Source organism: Pseudorca crassidens, chromosome 11, assembly GCF_039906515.1.
Source record: "Pseudorca crassidens isolate mPseCra1 chromosome 11, mPseCra1.hap1, whole genome shotgun sequence".
Lineage (NCBI taxonomy): Eukaryota > Metazoa > Chordata > Mammalia > Artiodactyla > Delphinidae > Pseudorca > Pseudorca crassidens.
The window spans coordinates 393489-402500 of NC_090306.1; the positions used below are offsets into that span (position 1 = coordinate 393489).

Consider the following 9012-nt stretch of genomic DNA (forward strand, 5'->3'; position numbering starts at 1 on the left):
AGGCCTTATTCACCAGTGTTGTTACAGCAGCCAAATGCATCGGCCTACACGCAGCTTCGGCTGTAACAAACTGCTCCTAACCGTCCTGATGTGATTGTTTTGAGGCTGAAATGATATAGGTATAGAGATCAATGTAAAACACGATGTAGGTGTATCACATTATCTTTTGTACAGAATGCAGTTGGTTCTTAAGAAATAGGAGATAGCGTTGCATTGTGGGGGCTGTGAAGGTAGGCACTGGAGTTAGGCCCCGACTTCGTGCACTTGGGCAAGTCAGCTCTCCAAGTCTGCCTGAGGCTGAAATGAAAGCACTTCCAAACAGTACCCAGCACATGGTAAGCATTTAATAAATGTAAGCAGCTGCCGCTGTTGCTACTGTCCATGAAGGAGAGAGGTATATATGTCAATAAAAATTGCATAGTAGGGCAGAAAATCAGGGTTTGGGGAGCACAAAGTAGAAGTGGGAACTCTATAAGCCAGCAGCTTCTGTTCATCCGTCTGGGAAGGCTTCATGGAGGAACTGGACTTTCTAGAACTCTTTGCATCATAGTTGGAGGATGAGTTGTCTGGCTGGGGAGTGGAGCTACTAAGGGTGCCCCAAACACCTGATACAATTTGGAAGAGGGTTGAGCGGGTGCAGGGTGAGCAGCTGATGGGAGGTTGAAAAGTTCTGAAAAAGGAAGGTGGAGTTGGCCTTAGGCTTGGTACCAAAATGTAGGCCTGCTGCCTGTGTAAAGCTCTAAAACAGAGCAGGTGGGACCCTTACAGGACATGTTGAAGTCTTGAATTTGACAGGCAGTGAGACTGAGAGCCTCACGGGCCTTGCAGAGTTCAATGGCTGCTGCAGACCTGAGGTAGTGACCAGCACTTTGGCAACTCTGATGATGCCTGACCAGCAAGACTTGTTGCTGAAGCCAGGGATTCTGGACAGTTCAACAGGCGAATGAATTATTAATTGAAGCTTTGTCTGATTACATGGAGGAAGAGAGAAGAGGAGGAGGTGACTCTTGGAAGAGTATACATTATTGGGGAGAATGTGGTTCTCCACATAGAAGAAGAATGCTCTGCTTTAAGAAAGGGACCCAGAAAGGATATTGACTTTGTCTTGACAAAAGGTGAGGTTAATACCGTCTATATCAAGGAACTGGTGTCAACTTTCAACTTTGGTTGAAAGTCTACTCATTTTCAAGCAAAGCTCTTTAGGAAGATGCCCCAATTTGAAGCACATATGTAAATATTGCTAATCCCATGCAAAGGCTCATAGGCTCGCAAAGTATGAGAAGGACCATCAGAGATCAGTTCTAGTCCAATATCCTCATTGGATTAGATAACTGAGGCCAAGATGGAGTAACCTACCGAAAGGCACACACAGATATCTGCTTCAGTTCTCTCCATATTTTCTTTTCGCTCTCTAATCCCGAAACTTGAGGATCCCCAGTCTCTTTGTTTCCCTTCTTGATAGGATCAGAAAGAAAACTCCAGTTGTGTTGTGCGGCGGCTACTGAGCGCAACGAATACGTGCCCTTTAATCGCACCCTCTCTCCTCCCCATCTGGCCTGCTTTGATGTGCCCACCGTCCTTTTCCATTGGCCATTTCGCGCGGTTCCTCGCCCCCTTCTAAGGTTATCAACCAATCAGCTTCTCCCTGGACCCTCGGGGCGGGCTTTGAGGAATGTACCACTGGACCCGCGGGGAAGGGGTGGAGAGGAGGAAGGGTGTGGCGGCGGCTCCTTTCCTTACCTTCTGCATAGAACTATGAGCTTCTGGCAAAGTCTGAGCCTACGGGTAGCGACGGCGTCCCTGGGGATAGGAGGCAGAGCGGGTTCCGGAGGCGCGGTGATGTCGGCGCCCCGAGGCCGGGGTCCGGTGGTCGCGCCCCGGGGGCTGCAGCCCCGCCCTCACATGTGCCCGCCCCGCCCGGCGGCAGCGCTGCTACCTCAGCAGCCGCCGCGGTGCAGCCCGCGCGGGACGGCGAGCGCTGAGGAGCGGCCGTGGGGTGAGGCGCTGGCTGTAGCGGGGTCGCCGCGGGGCTGGGGCGCCGGACGCCGCGGCCGTAGGGTCGAGGGGCCGAGGTGCGGGACTGCGGGCTGCTGCCAGGACGCCGGCGCACTGAGGCATGCGGCGGAGGTGAGACGGGCTCTGGACCGGGCCGGGACCCGTGCGGGCCGGGCGCCTCCCTCTGGCCGCCGCGGCCCCGGAGCAGACGGCGGGCCCGGGTCCAGGGCGGCGGGCGGCGGGCGGGAGGCTCGGCGCGCTTGCCGTGGGCGCTGTCCGAGGCCGGGCACGAGGAGACCCGCAGGCCGCCCGCGAGTCCGCGAGCGGACGCGCCGCTGAGAAGCCGCGCCGGGGAGCGCGGGCGCGGCGGGGCCTTGACCACTCGTTTTTCCCGTGGCCCCCGTCCCCTCAGGTCCCCACGTGTCCCCCATCCTGTGTCCCCCATCCTGTGTCCCCCTTGTCCCTCCTTTCCTCCAGGTCCTCCCATGTCCCCCATTCCCCTTCTCCTCGTCCCCTCGTCTCTCCGTGCCCCCCATCCCCCCGTGTCCCCCATCCACCCGTGTTCCCATCTCCCCGTGTCCCGATCCCCCCCGTGTTCCTCCATCCCCCCTGTGCCCCTGTCCCCCCGTGTCCCCCCGTGCCCTATGTGCCCCTGTCCCCCGTGTCCCCCATCCCCTGTGTCTGCCATCCCCCCGTGACCCCATTCCCCTGTGACCGCCGTCCCCCGTGTCCCCATCCCCTCGTGGTCCCCCATCTCCCGTGTGCCCCTGTCCGCCTGTGTCCCCCCGTGTCCCCTCGTCCCCTAAGGCGCACGGACCGCCCTCGTCTCCCGATTCCCCTCCGCACTCAGTTCAGGGAAAGCGTCCCCAGCCCTGCACCCCGCGTGTGAGGTCTAAGGTGGCTCCTTACCGCAGGCAGCATTGACCGCCGACATCAGGGCTTAGTGCCGAGACATGGAGGTGTCTTGGGAGCAGTGTTTCTTCAAGGCTTACCACCTTCTCATCTTCTGGGTTGTGGATGGAGGGATGGCGTGTAAACTTTGCAAGTCCCATCCGTGTGACAGTTTGCCAGGGAGACAGTCGTTTGGATCGCACCGCAGGGTGCGGATGAGGCGGGTGTTGTAGGGAGCAGGACCCTTCAGTTGCGGGGCCAGCAGGAGGGCTGTGTGCGTCACCACCTGGCCACACAGATGCCAGTTCCTTGTTTCGGTGGCTGTCCTGTAAGCACATCTGTAAGGGTCGCTCAAGAGGATAGCACCGGGACCTCCCTGGCGGTCCCGTGGGTAAGACTCCGCGCTCCCAATGCCGGAGGTGCGGTCCCTGCTCGGGGAGCTAGATCCCGCGTGCCGTTTGGTGCGGCCTAAGGGATAAAAAAGAGGCTAGTATGAATTTCTTATTTGATCTTCAAACGGACTTGGTCAGAAACTTGACTCAGGCTGTTGTGGCCCTACAGTGAATGCTTCTTGTGCTCCAGGTTTTAAAAAATTTTTAACTTTTTGGATAGTATGTTAAATACCATGAGTTAATTCTAGAATTATAGGAGAAACAGGGTTTAGATGTTCCTCTTGCAAAGAATCTTTGGGAACTTGGACCTGGTTCCTAGCTAAGCCTCCTTTTTGTGTTCACAGCACTAACCTTTGAAATGTCTGGAACTCGACTGCTTGGTTGTGAGGGTTTTCCCCACCTGGGATGGTCCAGGTGACTGCTGTTCCCTGGTGTTCTAGGTGTTGGGAAGAAAACGGGCTTTGGAGTAACGTACACCAAGTGTTTAGTGCAATGCCTGACACACAGTAGATGTTTAACAACCATGAGTGACGTTCTTTCCTGTCTGGTTTTGGGAGGCCCATGGATGATGAAATCAGATGCAGTCTTGTTTGCGTGCTCGCTTCTTAAGTTAGGACTAGTCCCCCAACCTCCCCACTCCTCGTCCCATCCCAACCCCTAGCTCTCACACCAAAATTTTTATGGTACATTAAAAATGAAACTCAAACCTCCAGACCTAGAAGTAAATATCAAACAAGAAAAAATTGAGCTCTTCCTTCCAGCTCATGTGTGCATTTTTTCAGAAAGGATGGTGTACACCGTGGAAGAGGTCTTACACTGCTCACACAGGTGAATAAATGGTCAGAGTGGATCCTTTCTTGGGTCTGTTGAGAAGTCCTGTGGGTAAGGATTTTGGTTGTCGTTGGTTTAACCTGTCCGGGCGGAACCATAAACTCTTCCTAATTTCTCCTGGCATCGGGATGTAAGAAATGGCCCAGAGTGAGTGACACCTGACCAGCAGGCAGGGCACAGTCCTAGATTTGTGGGCTCTGCCTCTGAACTGGGGTTTACATGTACCCCCTCCTGCTTGTACCAGGCTCCATGCGACCAGATTAAAAGGCTGTCAAACCCAATGTTCTTGAAAGAGTAAGTAGCACCATGGTTTATGTATGTCCCATAATATTGGGAGTCACATTTTAATAATAATCGTACTCTGGATTTATTTATTGCTTTTCTTTGAAGAAGTGAAAGCTTTTTCATCGTCTGTTATCATTGATTTGTTTTTGTCTCTGAGGTCATCAAGTTTAGTGCAGTGTGTTTTTCCTACCTTATAGATGAAGAAATGGAGGTGATGTGATTTGTTCTAAGTAGTGAGTTGATGCCTGAATTGGGCTTCAACTGAGTTTTCCTTCTTATGGAATTTCTTTCTTTTTTTTTTTTTAAACATCTTTATTGGAGTATAATTGCTTTACAGTGGTGTGTTAGTTTCTGCTTTATAACAAAATGAATCAGCTATACGTATACATATATCCCCATATTCCCTCCCTCTTGCGTCTCCCTCCCACCCTCCCTATCCCACACCTCTAGATGGTCACAAAGCACCGAGCTGATCTCCCTGTGCTATGCAGCTGCTTCCCACTAGCTATCTATTTTATGTTTGGTAGTGTATATATGTCCATGCCACTCTCTCACTTCGTCCTAGCTTACCCTTCCCCCTCCCGGTGTCCTCAAGTCCATTCTCTACGTCTGTGTCTTTGTTCCTGTCCTGCCCCTAGATTCTTTTTTTTTTTTTTTTTTTTAGATTCCATATATATGTGTTAGCATATGGTATTTGTTTTTCTCTTTCTGACTTACTTCACTCTGTAGGACAGACTCTAGGTCCACCCACCTCACTACAAATAACTCAATTTCATTTCTGTTTATGGCTGAGTCATATTCTATTGTATATGTGTGCCACATTTTCTTTATCCATTCATCTGTCGATGGACACTTAGGTTGCTTCCATGTGGCATTTCACTGATTAGTTTGTAGGGGAAAAAAAAACCTCTTTTTTTGGAACCTGGAAAACTTAAAGACACCAGACCATTGTGCTTTTTAGATTACTAGATAGCTAAGAATAGTTAGCATTTGTTGGGTGCTTATGTGTGGGAGCCTATGCCATCACCTCATTTCTTCCCCACGACAGTGTACAAGGTGGGACGTTTATTTTCCCTGGTTTTACATGAACAAGGGTTTGGTGAGACCCAGGTCAAGGCAGTGACAGAAAGCGGGGCTGGCACTCAAAGCTGGGCTGATTCTGAAGTGTGTGCTCCTAACCTGCATGCTTTAGAGGAGACTGGGGAGCAGACGGCAGAGTCCCTGACACCTGTTGCTGCTGCTTCTCTGGGTCTGATGGGCTGTGGTTTTACAGGGGCTTTAGTTTTCTTTCTCTCTTTTTTTTTTTTTTAAATAAATTTATTTATTTTTGACTGCGTTGGGTCTTTGTTGCTGCACGGGCTTTCTCTCGTTGCGGTGAGCGGGGACTACTCTTCGTGGCGGTGCATGGGCTTCTCATTGCGGTGGCTTCTCTTGTCGCGGAGCACGGGCTCTAGGCGCGAGGACTTCAGTAGTTGTGGCATGCGGGCTCAGCAGTTGTGGCTCACGGGCTCTAGAGCGCAGGCTCAGTAGTTGTGGTGCACGGGCTTAGTTGCTCCGCGGCATGTGGGATCTTCCTGGACCAAGGGCTCGAACCCTGTCCCCTGCATTGGCAGGCGGACTCTTAACCACTGTGCTACCAGGGAGGTCCCTGGGGGCTTTATTTTTCATTGAAGTAGAATAGTAGAAAAGATTCTGGGCTTTTCTTAGACCAGAAGCATTCTTTAGACAGATCATTAGTTTAGGAAAAATAGAGCTGAAAACGATCTTTACTTGGAGAGTGTGAAATATTTAATGAGGCCAGATGGGGAGAATAGGGATAGAGAGAATTGAAATGGTTTGTGGACGGAGGAAATTTGTGATATTCTAACCCAGGGGACACCTTTAGTACACAGGCTTTTTAACTTACGTGGCAGGTTGAAATTGTAAACCTGGAGGCATGGCACTTGGGCTAGAATCTGTGCAGTAAATAAGGCTCTCAGTTTCTGCTTTAGATGGCAGAGTTGAAAATCTGATTCTTCTTTGGTCTTTAACTTCCACAAATAATGCGGTACATTGTGGGAATGGTGGGGATATTGTTGGGAAATTCACCTAAACTGTCCATGGACTTCCCCTTCCTCCAGCCACCCCTTCTGTCACCTTTGGTTCCACTTTTCAGAATTCAGCTCTGAACCTGTGGAATGGCGTGTGGTGGTGGAGGGCATCGGGCTCTGAGGTGCGTGATACGCACCAGGGGACAGAACAACATCCCTGCCCCCTGGGGCTCAGCTGCACATGACTTGCTGTTTTCTTGGTGTGGGCTTTAGCTGTCTTGAGGTGTATGGTCATTGTTATCAAGAAAGTGGGGAGGGGGGACAGGAAAACTATCCCGCTAAACCCTGCAGTTCATTGACTTTCTGTCAGTGTCAAGTTTCACACAGAAGAGAAAATTGCCACGAGTTAAAAAAAAAAAAAAAAAAGAAAGTGGTGACAATCAGATTAAAGAAGGGAGAAGAAGTAGGACTGTTGGTTTGTACCCTGGTGAAAGATGGAAGACAAAGGGCAGAAGCTTCTGCTAAGGGGTCAGGTCCCTGGCAGGAGCGGTGCCTCCACAGTGTCTGTGCCGGAGGACGGACAAGCTCGTGTGGGTGTGTGGATGAACACCGGGAGAGTGGTCTTTCTGCGTTAGGCGGGTCTACAGAGGCCTGTTTAACCATTGACCTAGGGACCTAGTGAAGGGTCCGGTCTGGTTAACTCTGGAAGGAGAGGAACAGTACTCCGTCAAGTGGTTAACTAGTAGCTTTTATTGATTTTTTCCTTACTGTTAAAGCAAATAACTACATGAAAGGCGGAGTGAAACTTTGGTTGGTCCCGGCTTTGCCCTGTCTCCTGCCCTGCCTCTTTTCTGTTGCTGATTTAAGCAAAGCATGGAGGAGGCCTGAGTCCCTGTCTCTGTGCTGGAGCTTGGGAGAGAGAGGGGCAGAGCAGCCCAGAGGGAAGACCAAGGGCAGGCAATACTTCCTCCAGCCCCGGCCGCCCCCCAGATTATACCAACAAACCTCCACGCAGGTTGTCCCCGGGCTACAAAAGGCCGGCTTACAAAGGTCCCGGCTACCTTCCTGGCTGCCTTCCTCACAGCACCCACCCCCACGACCAGGCTGCCTTGTGATTGCCAACGCTGGGTCTGTGAGTAGCAGAGGAAGAGAAGTGGGGAGAGTAGCATCCCGACGGTGGCGTCTGCAGTCCCGCGTCCAGATCGTTAGCTGTGTGCCGGGCCTGTTCTGAGTGGGTGCATGGTGACCGCTCTCAGTCCTCCTGGCCGTCTGAGCGGGTCGGTGCTGCGATGGCCCCTGTTTCCTGCACACAGAGAGCTCAGTGATTGTCCCGTTAGAAAAGGTGGACTTAGGCGTCATTCAGACTCAGGCATTCGGTTCTGGAGTTGTGCTCTCACGGACCAGTCAAGGGCAGCTGACTTACCTCTGTCATGGGGTGACGTCAGCCCTTCCTCTCTTCCAGCCTTCCCTGCACTGTTTCACATTGTCCCTCTCTTCACTTTTGAGTTATCTATTTGAAATGCTACAGGAGAGGTGCGTTTAGGTTAACTCGCATATTCCTTTAAAAAGGGGGCAGGGTCAGAGGAGGTAATTCTGAAGCATTCAGAGGGGAACACAGGTGGGCTTCCCAGAAGGGACACTTAGGACAGTGTAGTCTTCGGGGACCTAGTGGCTGGGCCATGGGATCTGGAAAGAGGGTTGATTACAGGTCTGCTGTCTGAAAAGCTGAGGAAACCCTTCCCCTTCCCTCCTCTACCTTTTTGCCTGGCCTGGGTTTCTGATTCCCAAAACCTAGAGCTCGCACAAACCCTATCTTTGCCCTAGCTCAACTACTTTATGGATGATTTTTATTTAATTTATTTATTCTTTTCTAAACGAGGTAGTGTGGGATCCTAACCACTGTTTGGAACAGAACCTTTTACCCAGTTTGGTCGTGACTGGTCAGAGTCATTTGTTTCCCTGTGAAAAAGGAAAAGGAAGTATTTTAACTAGTGACATGGTCATGTTTCAGTTTGTTTCCAAAGCAGATAGGCTTTTGTCAAAACCAGACTTGCAGACATAGGGAAAACAAATCAACCTTCTGCCTTTGGCATTTTTAAGCACCCTTAGACAAGTAGGTACCCTGGGTAATTATATAGGAGTAGCCATCACCTACCAAGCGCTACGGTGGGCCGGACACAGCCCAGCGCCTTATGTGCACGCACCACGTCTAGTCTCCTGCTTCACACCAGGGAAACTATTGCAGAGAGGCTAAGGTCCGTAACCTTAAATAAGTTGCTGAGGCTGGATGACTCCAAATCCTGTGCGTCTAATCACCTCGCTGTAAGGTGACATGTTGAGGGAGCAAAAAGAAGAGGAAGCAAGGAAGAAAAAGGCAGTATGGGGCAGGGAGAGAAATGGGAGAGATGGCAGTGTGCCTGGGACCCCAGGACTCACTGGACGCTGTGTGCCTCAGTGGGCTGAGCAGGGCCCAAAGACTCCTTGGACCTCGACCACCCTCAGGGAGCCCGGGGACAGAGGGGCCGGAACCTAAGAGCTTTGACTTCATGCTGGGGCTTCCTCTTAGCACATGTTTATTGAGCAGCTGC

General features: G+C 51.4%; 1 protein-coding gene across 30 annotated transcripts in view; it reads left to right on the forward strand.

The window, feature by feature from the left end:
• The first annotated feature begins 1965 nt into the window (after nucleotides 1-1965).
• MICAL3 (microtubule associated monooxygenase, calponin and LIM domain containing 3) overlaps nucleotides 1966-9012 on the forward strand; it is a 178404-nt gene continuing 171357 nt past the window's right edge. For 14 of the 30 annotated variants that reach the window (XM_067755915.1, XM_067755914.1, XM_067755910.1 and 11 more), the window contains exon 1: nucleotides 1977-2127. The gene's annotated coding sequence lies outside the window, so the exon portion shown is untranslated. Of the gene's footprint in view, nucleotides 2128-9012 lie in introns of all 30 variants that reach the window. The other 16 variants (XM_067755926.1, XM_067755930.1, XM_067755929.1 and 13 more) reach the window with 6 other exon arrangements.